General features: G+C 37.2%; 1 protein-coding gene across 2 annotated transcripts in view; it reads right to left on the bottom strand.

The window, feature by feature from the left end:
- The window catches only part of LOC128013521 (F-box/LRR-repeat protein 7), a 42,129-nt gene that overhangs the window by 12,269 nt on the left and 11,905 nt on the right, over positions 1-17,955 (bottom strand). The window lies entirely within an intron of this gene.

The following is a 17,955-nucleotide window of genomic DNA, read 5'->3' as shown; positions in this document are numbered from 1 at the left end:
AAGTGTAACAGCTGGCACAATGCATTCATTTCTTCTGATTATTATTCCAGTACTGCGTCTGTGACAACTGGAACGGCTCCCGCTTTTTCTCTATAAATACACTCAGGCTGAGCTGTTTGCATAATATCCGTATATTAAACCAGGGCCGGTTTTGATTGTGCAACTGCTGGCTGTGCAACGGCTCTAAAGAATCCACTGCAGGACAAGTTGACAGACCGAGTAAACAGATTACTTCTCCTGTGACCTTCAGTACAGTCTTTCTGAGCGGCCACAACCGGCAGCGGCTCACAGATTCAATCAGCTTCAGGCTTAAAGAGGAAAACAGCGTGAAAGATGAAGGATTCGAGAACGGCACCGAGGGGAATTCGCTGTTAGATCCCCTGCTTTGCTGTGCAACCGAACCGGTGTTTCTGGGTGGTCCGTTCATATTTCGGTTCCCTTGGGACCGTAGCGTGCAATACAGTCGGTGCACACAGCTGGAGCGAGCCCCGGGAGCTTTGGTTCCCGCCGTGGTGTAATGAGTCATTACCAAACTGCTCATCAAATATCCCAACCACTCAAAGCCCTGGCTCTATTCGGCTCGCTGCAGAGCGCTAGCTTTCATACTTGGGATTCCTGTCAAAAAAACATAATGATGACCATCGCTCCCACAAGCCCATGTGTTTATTCAAGCGCTCCACAAATAATGGAGCAGACTTTGGCTAGAATCCAGTGTTTATGGATGTGTCAGTGTGGCAGTGTACTGACCCCAAGCTAATTCGGGCTGACCGTGGAGCGCTGATGCTAAATGGACCGCTCTCTTGAAATCCAGCGTAAGACACGATGCACAGCGTTCCTGTGCTCTTACGCCGCGGGGCATTTGGGCAATTCAACACACGTCTGTCACAGAAACATGCCACGATGACATTTAAATCTGTCCTTTATATATGTTTGAAAGTTTTCTTGACTTTTTGACCTTTAAAGTTGGATTTTTTTAGGTACAAAAGCCTACCTTTTCAATAGTTACAATTCCGTACCTTATTTACGCCTAAAAGGGTGTATGCTAGTACATTAAAGGTACATATATTTAGTACATCTTGAACATACTTTTTCTACTTTGTTTTATTAAAAGTCTGTTCCAGTATTATTTTGGTATTGAAATAGCTAGATTTTAATCGTTTCAGTATTCATTCTTATTTTCACATTTGAGTAATTTTGCTCTTTTTATTTAATTTTTTAAAATATTTTAATTTTATTTTTATTTCAGTTTTAGTCTTAGTAATTGTAGTAATGCACTTCAACATAATCCTTTTTTAGTTCAGTTAGATTTTTTTTTTTTGGTTTTGTTTTTTTTTATTTAATATTTATGTTTTACTTAACATCAGCTTTATTTCAATTAATAACAAAAGTTTTCGTTAACAATAACTACACTGCTCTTTTTACAATATAGAGGCATTACAGTAAAATACTATTATTAATAAAATAATTGCTTTATATTTATTTGAATTTTATTTATAAACTAATAAAACATGATACATGAACACAACTAAATTAATAATTTGGTAAATACAACTAATACAAATTATAATAATTTATATAACTAACATTATTGTACATATTACACCAGTATACTGAACATATTTGAATGCAAAACAGTAATAAACAGACTTCAGACTTCAAGCCAATTCAGTGCATCCAAACTAATTCTTCCACTAGAATTAATCATTAATTCTAATGCTTCGGATAAGAGAAACTGTTTATTAGTGCATCAAACTCTCAAAACTGGTAGAACACTCAAGATAGATTAGAAATTAATAGTTTTGCAACATTTCTTACAGTTCTTAATGAATACAAGCCTCTGAAAACAAGATCCACTGCTAGCTGTTGATAGCAAATAAGCAGTTAATAAGCTATAATTACATGTGTCACTGATCAAAGGAATGCGATATAAAGCCAAGCAGGCAGAGTTAATAACATCCATTTTTCCAGATGAATTTCAATTGAATTGTGGCTGGCCTCACATTCTTTCTCCTGTTTGATCCAAAGCCTAGAGGCCAGAAACTAAGATCAACTTTATTCGCAGTGTTGGATTTGGAATCGTAATCAAAGCCGCACTATCTGTTCAATTCCAATTGCCAACCGTAGACTAAACTTAGAAGTAAAACAAATACACACACGCTAGACAAAACACAGAGGAACAGCCAAAACCGTTCAGACAAAACATCTTTCAGGCCTGGAAAAAGTGTTATATGTTTAGCACAGTAAAACCTGGTACAATGCTATCTGACTGTAAACTGCGCATCTGTAGGACAGTTTTCGGAAGCACGTATGATGTTTCATACTTGGCCAGTTTCTCCACTTTTTCCAAGCTGTTGTTGAATGTATAATTAGACTCGTATCTCTTCCAGCTGACTGGCCTTGATGTGAACTGCCAAAGGCTGCATATGGTGGAGGAATCCACAGGCATGAGATATCAGAGAAACAGGTTAACCATCTGGTCTTCAACTTGGACAAAGCAAAGCTCGCGCATTTCAAGTGGGAAACCACAGCGAGGCCTTTTGGCTGAGGATATTCCCCAGTGATGGACAAAACAGGACCGATCAAAAAGTTCAAAAGAAGTGATCATCCATTAGCTAATCATTGGCGTGTGTCTTCAGTGCTGAAGACAGTGAACATCACTGCACTTGTATGGAACATCAACTGAACAGAAATGGGATAAAGTGGCTCTGAATGTTTAAACACAGTTCTATGTAGTTGTAACGGTGTTGAGGTTGATTATTGGTCCAAGTTTAATTAGTCCATCCCAAGTCTCAATGATAATTTGTAGCCAGATTTACATTTGCTACATGTCAATATGATCTGGAAAGGATTTTCTTTTCCCCCAAAATGCTATTTAATGTTATCAGATTGGACTACAACTTACTAAATTTGTTCACACAGAGTATAATTACTTTTTTTTTGTCATTTGTAATTTTTTAAAGGATTTACCCATTTATAACCCTTGTGGTGTTCCCGGTCAAAAATGACTGTTCTACAAAGAACTGCCTGTAAACCTCTCATTATGCTATTTTACTACCAAATCTTGGATTCAATCAATTTCTTTTCTTCTGGGATTTGTGTTTCTTTTTGAAGTAGATTAATATAGGCCTCAGTTTTTGAGTGAAGATTGCCAAAATTAAACACAAATAATGTTTTTTCACTTAAAAACTGAAGTGCGTTAGCTTAGGTCAATGAGGCCTATGATCAGTCTGCTCCAGAAAGAAACACAAGTTGATAAAAACAGATAGAATCCAATATATGGTAATAATTAGGGCTGTCACTTTTAGTTTGAAAATCGATTTGCACAATCGATCGGACGAACCAAAAAAAAGTTTCGAAAATGAAAATAGGGAATCGATTTTAACCAAATATGTACACAATTCATTTTAAAAGAATTAAACAATAAAAAATATAGATGTAACAAAACTCACAAACAATCAGAAAAAATTAAATAAAGAATTCGGAAAGTGCAGTATTCGTTGCAGTAAGCTAGATATAAAATACCAGCAATTTTACGCAACTATAAGAACCAGTGACGTCGAAAGCAACCTCTTATGCTGCATTCACACCAAACGCGAATAGAGCATCTGGCGTCTGGCGTGAATAATTTCAGTGTTAAGTCAATGTAAAGACGCGATTTCAGAGATTTCTGAATTGCCTAAATCATAAATGCAGCCGGGTTGAAGCCTGCAGTGATGTTTTTCTTTTCTTATGGCAGCCATCCCCTCTGCATATATATATATATTATTATTCGAGAATGTTGCACTCCTGTTGCTGTTTGTTATTCTGCACGAAACTTATATAGAAATATATAAGAAATAAGAAATATTGCTGACTTGTGCGTTTCCAGCGCTCTCTTTACGTTCGTCCGTTATTTGACGTTGAAAAAGGAAACGTCTTTTTTTTAGAAATGGAAAATGGATTTTACAATCGATTCAATGAAAACTTATGTCTTAAAAATTGAAAAAGATTTTTTAAGTGACAGCCCTAGTAATAATAGCATAACATGAGATTTACAAGCAATTTTAAAAGACCAGTAATTTTTGAGAATTTGCAGCAGAACAAAAGTGTTAAAGATTAAAAGACGGGAAACTTTTTTTTACTTAAAAATAACAATTTAAAACGTCAAAGCCTCTCATTTTCATTTTCAGAATTTGAGTAATAAATATAGATGTTATTAAGATTTTTTAAGACCTTGTAAATGTTTTCACTTGTGATGTATTGCAAGTTTACAAGATGTCTATTGATTTTTTTAAGCTTTCTAATTGTCCTCCAGGCGAAAACTACTGGTCTGACTGCTTAGAAAAACAACCGAAGACTTCTCGTATCAATCATGTCAGTATCACTAACAGTGTGGGCAGATTAAGTCGAGGTTTAATACCTAAGGTTAGGGTTCATAACAAACCTCTAACCTTAAATATGACCAATAATAATAGTGATTCTAGCCTGTGCAAACAGCACTGAATACACACTGTGAAACGTATCACCTGCACACGCTGTGAGGAAATACAGGACGGTAGAACTGAATGATAGAGCAGGGAATAGAACAAGTCAGTGGTAATTATTAAAAAATGCAGATGATGAAGGAGAGAGAGTGGGGGAGGCTAAATTTGGCTCTACAAAACTAATTTTCCCAAGGTCCAGGCAGCAGTTAAATATCTGTTAAGTTATTCTTCAGGGAGTCTGGTGATGAGTTAAAGCTCTGGAGCCAAAATGACTCAAGTGTGTGAAGGGCAGCCGGTGTTTCACTGCCAGTAGCTTAAAGCACACAATCCACATCAGCAGCACCTTCAAGTGCTTTTCTGATGAGTTCCTTTCCATCAGATCTTTCCACATGTGCAGCGCTGCCAAATGAAAGCTGTTGGTAGAGTGTGAGAAACACTCTTTCTATTCTGTACTCAAATGGCATTGGCAAAGTCACGCCGCTTATTCAGAATGAGGGAAGTACATTGTCTGGGACATGAATGGTAGGTGTAGCACTGATTTAAACCCCTTTCTACAATAAATGAACTCATTAAAGGAATATTCCTGGGTTCTGTACAAGTTTAACTTAAGCAATAGCACTTCTGGCAAAATGTTGATAAAAAGTAATAATAATAACAATAAAAATCTGGGTTTCAATAGTATAGCCAAAAGACATAATGTGTTTTGTGTAATTTTTGTGTGCAAACATCACTTACTCTGCTTAAACTTGTGTGTAGTTTAACATCTCTGTCGCCTAAAACTCTACAACTCAAAATGGTTGTAAAAAAATTATGGTTTAAACTTGTTTACAGGTCAAGTGTGTTTTATGTAAGTGCCATATCAACATGTCCTCCAACCTATATGACCATATCAGTTGTTTGTTACTTCCCTGAAATTCAACCTATAGGAACATTTACTAAATTAGTGCCCCTACCGATAGTAGGACATGCCAAGAAACTTTCTTATTAATGCATTGTGCACTTTTATCAGCATTATACTTGGGGATCTGTGTAGCTTGCTTGGTAGAGCATTGCATTATAGCAGCACAATCATGGGTTAGATACACTGTAAAAAAAAATTCCAAAGTGTCTGCCTAATGCATAAATGTTAATGTTGCAAATTGGAAATAGGAAGATGGTGGGTAAAAAAGACTACACGCTGCATTCAAATGAACCTGTATTTTCATTGGTAGCAACAGTCATACCTCATTTCATGACAACACACGCAACACTGCCAATACTTTTGCACTAGCTAGAGGGTGCTTACATTTATAATAAAACCATAGGTCATGATAATAATAAGCTGTTTGCACAATATACCTATAGGAGGAGGACAGTCTCTTTTCAAATTAATTTAAAGTGATGAGCTTTACATTTTCGGTCCCACCAATTTCCACTGTAAGTGCTTCAAAGAAAGCTAATACCACTTGTTGTAGGTTCACAACAAGCAGGAACTCTTGACAGTAGGTGGCACTGATAGAAAAACATCACTGCAGCGTTTACCCCAGTTACTCCTAGTGTTGCAAAGGGGTGGAACATTTCTGCTAAATTTCCTGAAAATTTACAAAACTCCATGGAATATTCCAAAAAATCCTGGAAAGTTTCCAAAATTTCTGGAATACTTCTGAAATTTACTGGAAATTTTCCAACTTTTTGCAACCCTAAACAAAGCATTGCTGCACAACTTTATTGTTGCAAAGAAAAAAGGAAGTCAAACATTATTTACATGTTTTCAAACTTTGCTATGAAACAACACCAAATCTCCTCTTAACAAGTAGCATGATTTGAAGACTTTCATAAGTTTGAGCTAATAATTGACCTGGAAAAGCAGTTGCCCACTGCCCAGGTCTTCAATGAAGTCCTCACCCAAACACAGTCAACATCTCCCTTCTATCCTCAATTGAGGAGACTCTGGGGGAAATGGGTCTTTACTGAGCATGTGCGACCACAGCTTGTCCTCCTTCTGGAGAGTCCACCAAGAAAAACAAAAATACCCAAAGGACCTCCTCCAAGGCCTACAAAATCTGCTGCAAGGACATTCGATCCGTCCCATTCTGCTCTCCACAGCTCATAGATCTTAACATGCAGCAGAAATATAAGGGTAAAAGCAACTCTACAGCCAGACTAGTGTGTTTTACATCCCTCCCAAGCAGTATTTCAGCAGTCAGGCCCAGCCCAGCAGATCTGGTCCGTTTTACACCTAATCATTGGCTTAACACCTCAAACTCCATCCGATTTCCATCATGGCACTGCAGTATCATTTAGCACCTTGAAATATAGGCTATCAAAAGCTCTCGAGCAACTTGCCTGGAATATTAAAGATCGAAACTTAATGACATCTACCCGACATGTGCACAGCAGACACAGTAAAACACTCGCAGATCACACAAATCACAGACAAACAGTCATAATGGGTTGCAAGATGTTCTGGAAAGGCCCCCTGCACTATATAGTTATGACAAGAGGCAAATTGTGGCAACTGCTGTAATGTGGTCATGGACATCTGGAGGGCTGACTGACTAAGCCCTCTGATTTGGAAAGAGAGGGATTGATGAGGTAATGCTATGCTGTCCAGATTCGGTCCGTGGATTCAGGTTTAACCAGAGAGAAAGCCACGCTCCAACATTCCATGAACTATTATCCCCAAGCACATCGTAAAAGTGTGTTGTTTAGGAACCTCGCAGTTAAAATTGCGTTCCTCTACGGAGAGGTGTTGAATCATACGTTGTGAAAGGGTTAGGCCCCATGAAGTTCTACCAAAACTTGGCTCCGTCAAAACCTAGCTCCTGCTAGTGTGACGGTTCAGACAGAGGGTAAGGACTTACATATTTTCACAGTTGTGTTGAGAAGTGACTGAGAAGTTCATACCACCAGGGTGCCTCCTTTGAAGAGCCCAAACACAACAAGACAGGTCTAGGTGAAACAGAGAACATAAGGCACGATTCTTGACTGAACCAGGTGCACCAGGAGAGCCAAAACCACAATTTTGACTGAAGAAGTCTTTACTTTTCATTGCCCAGTGCATTCATAACACAAACTTGACAGCTGACAGCTGTCTGAAGATTGGTGCACTTAGAAATTAATGTTCTGTCGTCATTTACTTGTTCCAAACCTGTATGACGTTTTACTTCTGTAGAACATGTCTCAGTGTTTTAATCCATACAGTGGAAGTTACAGGGGTTCCAATGTTGTTTGAACTCTGATGTTCCTCAAAATATCTCCAGAAGAAAGGAAGTCATAAATATCTGGAACAACATAAGGATGTGTATCCTTTAGAGTTTGAAATTGCTTGTTGCAGTAAAGCGTGGAATTAAGATGTGTCAGTGAATAAAACTGTCAGTAGAATTGCATTAAAACAGATCATGTCTGTTCAGTCTGTATCATGTCAACAAAGCACATTTAATGTTTTCTGATGTTTCAGTGTAGATGAGAAACTTTTGGAAAATGCTTGAAAATGCTAGTTTGGACAGAGAGTGTTTTAAATCGAAATATAGGTGGAGAAACTGAATTGGCAACACCTGTAGTCCATCAGAAGCAAATTAACAGCACTACATAAAAGGTGAAATATGGTGAGCTAATATTTCTTTATAGTATAGTAGATGTTTTGCCAGTGACTGATATTATTTGGAGGAACCTTAAAAGTGCAAAGCTGAATTTTTTTCCCATCTACTGCCTTTTATGGCACTGCTCAGGATAGTTGCTAGTTTTTCGTGCAAGATTAATTACAAACATGGCAGGCTCATTCGTCCATGAACACATTTAATCTAAAATACATACAGATTCTACAAAAAAAAGCCATAATTGAGTGGTCTTTCATTGTCTTGTGTAAACATGACTGAAACCTCAATATCTGTTTTCCATCAGCTTCAGCGAACATGTTTGTAGAATTTGTTAGGGTATATTCGACAGAAACAGATCTTAAGAATGCACACATAGAAACTGTTCCACAAAAAAAACTACAGTACAAATATAGTTGGGCACATTTATAGATAACATCAAAAAGTTTATAATTAAATATTTGTTATAACTGTTGTTCTTTGTGCAAACAGATCAGACTTAAACGAGAAACATTAGACAAGTTATGTTAGTAAGGCTATAGACTAAACATTAGCTTCAACCTCTGTTTTACATTTGATGTATCAAGTTTTAGCAGGGTATCTTGAGTATGTGCAAGACATTTTTAAACATTACACCAGTAGTGGAGAAAAGTCATCGTTGACTCAACTGATTCATTCAAAACCACTGATTCCTTCAGGAACTAAATAAATTATTTGCATACTACTATACTCTTACCATTTCTGCCATATAATAAAATGGCAAAAATGGTACAAGTAGTATGTGCTTCCAAATTCAGCAACTGTCTTTGTGAGTGAGTCGTTGAATAACTCACTTGATTTGATCATGCATTAAAACCCATTTTGTTGATGGAGAAAGATGAGTATTGTGTCCAAAATAGTGTCCAGAACTGTTAAATTAGGGTGACCATATTTTAGTTTGGTTGGGTTTGATGGATGGGTTATTGTTGGGTTTAATGGGGTTAAATTATCCCCCTTAGTAGCGCAATGACCATATCCCCAACATCAAAACTCAAAATATGTCATTTCCAGAACCTAAAATAACTATTTTACAGTCATCGTTATGCAGATTGATCATAAACCCAGCTAAAATGTTTCCTACCAGTGACTGTCCTTCATAAAACTTAACATCTAGTTTTATCATAGGTAGAATGCTAAATGTTTCAGTACAATCATTTCAGTCAAATGTAATTTATACAATATTTCAAACCTTTAACCCAGGGGAGAAAATCAACCTGACACAACAGTTTAAAATCAGACCAATTCCGTACAAAAAAACATGTGCTTCATCCAAAGTGATTTCAATATTCTGCATGTTGATAGTGGCTCCCTAATGTGTGAAAAAGATGTGAAATATTATAAAATTTGCAGGAGCACACAGTAATGATCAGAAATTCAACTGGATCAGGATTAAGAAAACAATACAAAAATGCACACAATGAATAGCGACTCTAGAAAGCAAAAGCCAAATCTCCAACATATTGGGCGATTTAGAAATCCCGGCCAGACACTTTTTTTAGGTCCAAAAATAGGATATTTCCAGAAAAAAGAGGATGTATGGTCACCCTAGTTATATTAAAGCAATATCAGATTTGCAATCATGCTGGTCTGCTGCAAACTAACAAATACACATGCTTCAAAATTCTGTCTGGATGGAGAAAATTATCATTTGACTGTTTTTGAAGACATAGAGATAATTCATTAGCATTTGAAATAAGCAATAAACCATCAGAAGGTAGAATGCTGTAGCCAGTTCCCAATGAAAAATCACAAAGGAAATGTCACAAAGAAATGAATATACCAAACTGCATCTGCATTAACCGCACACTCTTGTGCGCCAGGTTTAAGTTACGACATTTGACTGTGGCGATGTACCATTTAATCCACAGCAAAATAAATCTGCCGTACTCTCCCACATATCTCTTTATGCAATAGGCCGAAGGTCTTTGGCAATGCAGTCGGTCTGAATCGGGAGAAACTGATTCATAGGTTTTTCTTGGGCTGAACTGTCCAATCTGCTGTTATTTAGTGCTAGCCATCAGTAATCAGTTCTGTCACTTGGCTTCACTTAAAACCCCATTACTCCTTAGTGCAGGTCTCTGAAGCCTAGTATAACAAATTTCCACTCATGCTATCTGCACGAGAGAAGATTGACAATGACACCTCGCACATTTTGCAAAAATATAAAAAGAGAATGTTAGTAATCTAGAAGTTTACAAACAGCTGTTAATAACCGGGAGCCCGAGAAGAGAGAGAAAGCTTGAATACAGCAGAGACGGACTGAGCTGCAGTGCTCGGACTGTTAAACTTCACCTCCGCTGACCTCACAGCATGGACGGAGAGATAGAAACACGAGTCCACACATCACTCATGCACGGGAGGAGGGTGCTGATGAGTCCTGCTGGGGATCCTCCCATGCATTTGCTGAGGAAAGGAAAGTCCATCTATTTGAGATAAACTCGTTCTAAGGAAATTCCAATATATGGAAGGATTTACACTTTACTCCCGGTGTGTAACAGTGATTTGAATCTCTTGATGACCACTACAGTAACAAATGGAAACAATCGGAACTATACACTATAAATGTAAAGGACCACTCAATATACATCTATGTAATATATCTCTCTATATATCAATATATATATATATCAATTTTATGTAATAAAAATAATAATGTAATAAAAGGTTTGTTAGGGCAAACTCTATTTTGATTTGAGACAGCAGTTTAAAAAGCTTTAGAGTTTGACCGTTTTCAAAATTTTAAAGTTTTAACCCTCTAAGATTTTATTTCATAAAACAACTCCCCTCCCCCACCCCCGCTCCCAAATAAATGTATTTTAAATACAGGCAATACATATTTTGCCAAATTTTACCTTTTAATTTTTAGTTCCTCCGGTAAAGCACTCTTGCCATGTGAAATAAGAAAACTGGGCGACATTTTAATATAACTTACTCCTATTTTTAGATTAGAAATACAGAATTTCTTGTGTTTTTTTTAGGAATAGCAGTAGTCTGTTTATCCATTAGTACTGTGACTGAGCCGAATCTTCGATAAATGGTCCTGTTGGACTAGGGAGGAAATTTTCAATTTCGTAAATTTGCAGTATATTTACATAGTACATTAAGTCTTTAAAAAGAAAACTTCAATACGACTCTTTGAAAGAGGTAGAAAAATATGTTTAATTCCTCTCTGAAGAAAACTGACCAAGAGGCACCGCGGAGTGGGTGAATAATCCTCCTGCGCTAACAGCTCTGGTCTCATGATTTGTTATTCGTCCTTGAACAATCTGTAGAGAAACCACACCTTAAACACACGGGGAGCCAAAGAAAACTATCCGGGGACAACCATTCCTAGGCCAGACCTGAACTTATACTGTTTATATTGAACCACATCCCAAACAAGGAATGTGGACTTGTGAGCATTTTAACTACTTTAGCTAAGCACCTCGTTAAATTCTCTCTCATATTGACCATTTGTAAGGAGCTAAATTTAGCTATTCGTAATCTGAGAAATCTGTGTTGTATTTCTCTTGTAAAACAGAGACAGGAGACTCCTTTTAAGAGTGTGCTCCATTGGAATATCGTCCCACTTTTAAATGTTTTCCATATAATAGGAAGATATTTGAGATGTTCCGTTGAGCATTATCTTTCGTAGGCTCAAAGAGGTTTTATTAGCATCATGGTGTTCTTTGAAATAAACTCTCAAATATCCCCTGAAGTTCAGATGAGTGAGGGTGGTCTATCTACTGTTCCTCTTTCCAGCTGAACAACCAGATGCCTCAGAGATTGTGGAAAACAGATGAAGGCTGCAGGTGTTTAAAATGTGTGTTTGTTACCAAACCTCGACAGCACTGGATCTGAGAAGTGCAGTCTTTCAAAATCAACCAGTAAGGAACATCTTTCTTCTTCCATTCAACAAAGTCAAAAACTGATGGACCTTGAGGCCAGATTTATATGAGTGGTGGTAGGATGGTTGGCACGAGACATTCTCAGCATTTTATGGTTTGGTTTGAGACTTTCCCACACTTTGAAAAACCAGTCAGTGTTCAATAATAAATAGAGAAGAAAATGTTCCTGCAAAGTGTACAATATGTTCCCTGTTAAGCTGAGCTGGGCATTATTATCCATCTGCAGACATGAAACTGTATTTGGTATAAATGCATTAAAATATACATATATTAGTACATTTTAGTTTTTAGTTGTGACAGTAGTTGTGTATAAAAGCACAAATCATGGCTGGCATACAATAAATGAGGTCATTATTTTATTCCTCATACTTCAATTACATCAATGTGTCGTCAACATAAAACTTCTAATAGTACATTTTCCACTGAGGGATCATGCAACAAGAAACCCTTTATCTTATTCTTTAATTCAATCACTTAAGATTTGATTATCTTTTTTACATTGCGATTCCTTAAAATGCAGGGTTGGTTCTTCTATTTTATTTACTTTACTAATTGGCCACATACTTTTATTTTAATTCACTTTTCTGTGTGTGTTTTACGTTTGGGTGAGAGTGTTTATTTTAGACCCCTGTACTACCATGGGATCTTGTTTAAATATAATGCAATCATAGGATTTATATTTATTATGTTTTAGTAGAACCCACAAAGGCAAGTTCTGTCTCGATTAATGAAGACGTATATTTGCAAATATCACCGCACCCAAAAATATGGTGAACTGCCTTCACATAATACACATAGGTGATTTCCCACTGTGCATAAGTTGGACATTCACAATTCCAAGCCTTTGTCACTCGTCCAGGCTTTATGTGTGTTTGTGGCATATCCATTCTTGGAGAAAGCACACATCACTTTGGAAAAACAGTCTGCTTATTGACAATATGAAATATCCTGACATTTCAGACGCACTCACATGTGTTTGTTATCCTGTGGGAAGCAACGTCCCACACAAGTGGATTTCATCCTTCCCTGAAGGCATAAATATAGAGGGATTCAAGGTCTTTACATTGTGTGTGAGTGTTTGTGTATAAACACACTGACCTTTATCTGTGACAAAATAGAGATCAGGGAAAAAAAGTCAGAGTTTATGGATTCACCAAAGACAACAAAAGATACTTTACAATAAATGAGAATGTTTATAAGCTCGGACTGAAGAATTTTACTGCTACATTTTTATTATGCTATCAGTGTTTAGAAAAGTCAACATGAAATCAGAAATGAAGCAGGAAAGCTTATTTTCCTGGTTAAGAATTAATCACATTAATATAAAAAACTAAATAAATAAACATTTCATGAATGTTCATCTAAATCTTGGATAAAAATGCAATTTCTTGTACACTTTAAAATGACTTTTCTATTCAAGTAACTTAACTTGTCGAAGGTTGTTTTATACAGTATTGTCTAGCACTATCACCCCAATCAAACAATCAAATACAACCCAATCAAAGTTCCACCCTTTTTTATCTCCTTGAATATTCTGTTTCATTTGTAAAAACTTCACATTATAAAACTTAAATGGATAGCGAATACATTTCATGTTGACTTTAAACAGCAGCTAGTTCCTTAGCAACTACCTTAGTTCCCGTTCTGGCTCCCTATCGTTTATAAAGGCCAGTGCCGTGTGCTTAACATTTCAACTTTTTTATGTGATCACATTATTTCTTTGTTAAGTTTAGGGGACAAGAGTTTCCAAGTTTTTCACACAGCTTAAACATCTAATCATAGCTCTTGATATTGACTTTAACCTCATTTTCATTTCACTCATGTTTAAGCTACCCTCACTAAACCACATGAATTGGCAGCTTTACACGCACACTATGTCGCCCTCATTAATGCTGGGCGTTGCTTAGTGAAATGTTTGTTGATATTCATTATTCCACCTGTCTGAGCCAAGAAACTATGAAATACTACGAGTACAACCATAATCACGGGTCACACTCTATTAGCGCCTGGCTCACTCTTTTTCACACACACCAGATGCTCCATTTGGGGACAATATGGAGTTGGACCCGACTTCCTTGGCATGAAGCCTGAGTAGGGTGGGTACAACAGCAAAACAACAACAGTGCCAACCTGGAAAACAGCTTTCCAGGGAGGTGTGGTGCTTCCCAACCACATACTGAATTTACAACTAAATGTTAGATTTAAGCACGCATCTCAACCTAGTATGTTGTTTAATCTAAATATCTAGATGATGTATTGCAAACACACACTCTATAAAAAACCTATAAGAAACCTCCTGTACTCAAAAGGGTGATAGAGGGCAATGCTATTAAAACACAGTCTTATATTATATTATTAAGGTAGCTATTTAACTTTAGCTTACTGAACCTTAACTAGCTATTAATGTCAATAGTTTTATTAACTTTTTCTAGTTCTAAAAATGTTGACAGTTTAACTAATGATAACTAGTTAAACATAGACCGTTAAACTAACTTTAACTAGCTACAAATGTAAAGGCAGAATAACAATAGGTTACTTGCTGAGCTGTAACATCTAGTTTATAGAACCTCGCAAATGTGTGTGGTGAGAACCAACTCGCCGCTTCACAGATATCTTGTAACGTAACCGTTTTAAAGAGGGCCCATGTTGTTGCCATTCCTCTCGTTGAATGAGCACGTAAACCAGAGGCATAAGACCCTTACTAGAATGCAAGAGAAATTGCCTCCACTATCCTGTGGGATAAACGCTGTTTAGTAATCGGCTTCATACACGGCTTCGGCCAAGACACAAACAGCTGATCAATCTCTCTGAACCCTTTATTTCTCTCTGTCTAAATGCATAAAACACGCACCGGACATAACGTATTCAACCTTCGCTGTTCTGCTGAAGCAAAAGGTATTGGGTTAAAGGCTCTTAACTTGAGAAAAACAATAGAACTGACCACCATTGGCATAAAAGCAGGATTAGGTTTCAAAGCACCCCTGCGTCCCCTGGCATAAATTGTGTACACGCTGAATTCACAGATAGTGCGTAAATTTCACTTACATGCTTCGCTGAAGTTAAATGACAATCATTTCAGGTCAGCTTTGTCCAGTGGCTCAAATGGAGTCACAGAAAGCGCATCAAGCACCAGAACCAGATCCCATGATGGAGAGATTGGTTTTGAGACTGGCAAAGTGCAACGCGCACCCTTCATAAACCGGAATACCAAAGGGTGTTGCCTCACAGTTTTGTTATGAAAACCTAAATGACAGGCAGATATTGTGGTCAGAAACACATTTATTGTTGAGAATTCTTTACCCTGATCTATCATATTCTGCAGAAACGATAGAATAACTGCCACTGAACCCTGAAAGGGGATTACGTGTCTAGCTGTGCACCAATACTCAAACACGCCCCCTTGACATTCATAGAGTGACAGGGCCCTATAATTCTGTATAGTTCCGATGACACTGTCTGGTAGAACAGCTGCATTCATATTTAGCCACTCACTGGCTAGCCCCCCCTCCTGTGACAGCAGATTCCTGCGCAGTGGCAGGGACCATGGCTTTGTGTACAGCATATGTATGATCTCCACCAGCCGAAATTTCTCTGGCCACCGTGGAGCTACCAGTATCATTCTCAGTCCCTCCTCCCTCACTCTGGGAAGAGCTAGAGATATCAACGTAATCGGTGGGAACGTGTACAGGAGAACGCAAGGCCTCTTGTGTGCCAGTGCGTCTATTCCCAAAGGTGTGCTCTGATCCTTCAGAGAGAAGAAGAACAGAGGGCATTGAGCATTGTCCTGCAACATGAACAGATCCACTGTTGCTGTGCCGAATATGCTCCAAATTTGACCAACCACTTCCGTGTTTAGCTTCCACTCTCCATAAAGGGGATTTCCCCTGGACAGCAGATCTGCACCCGGTTCATGATGCTTTGCACGTGCGTCGATCTCAGGAATAAAAGACTGGCATTGCTCCACAAAATCAGTTTGTGTGCCAACATGTGTAAAGTGAGTGATCTGAGACATTCCTGTCTGTTTATGTATGCCACAACTGTAGTGTTGTCCGTTCTCATGAGAACATGATGTCCTTTCATAAAAGCAAGAAAATGCTTCAACGTTAGAAAGACTGAGTCCAGTAACAATCCAAGATACGTCATTGACTGTCTGGGAACTAAAACACTCTTTTCAGTGTTTAATTTTAATCCCAGTTTTTGTAGATGTTCTAGGAGCATTGCTGTGTGAGCTCTCACTCTGTGCTCTGATTGAGCTGTCACCAGCCAGTCCTCTATGTAAGTAGTGAGATTAATGCTTAATGAAGGAGCTAGGGCTCCTTCTGTAAATTTCACAAATACTCTCAGGCTGAGGGACAGGCCGAAGGCAAGGACTAGATACTCGCATGCCATGCCAAAGAATTCAAACCTCAGACATTTCCTGTGGTGTGTATATATTCCTATTTGGAAATATGCATCCTTCAGATCTATTGATGTAAACCAATCGCCTGGGCACATCCTTTCAGAAGTGTAGAATGGTTGAGAATTCTGAACTTGTACTTCCTTAGTTATTTATTCAGTGCTCAAATATCTAATATCTACCTCTTTCAAGGCCCTTTTCTTCTCCTCACATCTCTTCTGCATCTGTGTCAGCGCTGAAACGAAATGCCTTCTGTGATGACCGGTGCATCTAAGATGGCTTCCTTTTCTCTGTCGGAGAGATTCGCCAAATTAAGCCAGCATCCTCTCTCCTGAATGACCATTGTGGGCAATGTTGTGGGCAACAGATACTAACACATGTAATCTAACATGATCATCTGACATGAAACAGCATCAAAACTGTAACGTTATGGAATAAAATGTTGACCGATGAAGAGGTTATAATTTCAGTCAAGCTTTGGGGTGTTGATCTACTCCATCTACGTTTTGATTATCATTCTGAAACCAATTCATAGTCTTTTTTCAGCTTTTTGTTCAAAATGTTATTTCCTTATTTTTAAGAAACTTACCCTCATTTAAGTGTTTCAAAAAATAATGCATGAAGCTAGAATAAAATGTTTTTGATTGCAAGCAGATACCCTGTTCTTTCTTTGGATGTTTTGTATGTTCAGATATTCATACAACAAAATATATAGAAAGTATTTAATGAGTAAACTATCAGTATACATATAAGTTCATTTTTAGTATAATTGCAGTACAAACTACAAAGATAGAGGGAAATTTTAAATTAAATTAAATTACAAATGTATGCATTTAGCAGACGTTGTTATCCAAAGTGACTTACAGTGCATTCAGGCTATAAATGTTTACCTATCATGTGTTCCAGGGGAATCGAACCTCCAACCTTGCGCTTGATAACGCAATGCTCTTCCAATTGAGCTACAGGAACACTAAAGGAAAACTTTAAGGTAAACTAGTTGTGTACTCAAAGTTTCTTACTGTTATACTTAAAGTATAATTAAAAGTATACTTTTATATACTAGAAAGTCTGCCAATTTAGTCCTAAGGAGTATTGAAACAGTACACTTAGAAGTATACTATTAGGACACTGATATGTGTATACTTGTTACATAAAGTATACTTAAAAATATACTTTAACTTTACTTAAGTATACTTAGGAAAATAAACTTGAAGTATACTACTTTTTGGTAAGGGTATCTTTAACAAGGTATAAACTTGTAAATGTTGAACTAACTATAAATATCTTAACAGTTCAACTAACTCTACTAACAGTATTAATTAACTTAATTAGCTATAAAATATCATCAGTCTAACTAATTTCACTAGTTATAAATATGTTACAGTAACTAGTTAAAACAAATTGACAATTCAATTAACTTAAACTAGTTTTAAACAAAAGACAGTTGGACTAATATAAACTTGTTGACAATTTAACTTAATTTAACTAGATATAAACATGTTGAAAGTTTAACTAATTTCCCTAGCTATGTCGACAGTAACTTGCTCAGCAATTTTCTTTTCTAATTTATATGTAAATGATGTAAACAGACTCTA

The sequence above is a fragment of the Carassius gibelio genome, chromosome B24, assembly GCF_023724105.1.
Source record: "Carassius gibelio isolate Cgi1373 ecotype wild population from Czech Republic chromosome B24, carGib1.2-hapl.c, whole genome shotgun sequence".
Taxonomy (NCBI): domain Eukaryota; kingdom Metazoa; phylum Chordata; class Actinopteri; order Cypriniformes; family Cyprinidae; genus Carassius; species Carassius gibelio.
This window is presented reverse-complemented; position numbering and strand designations above follow the sequence as displayed.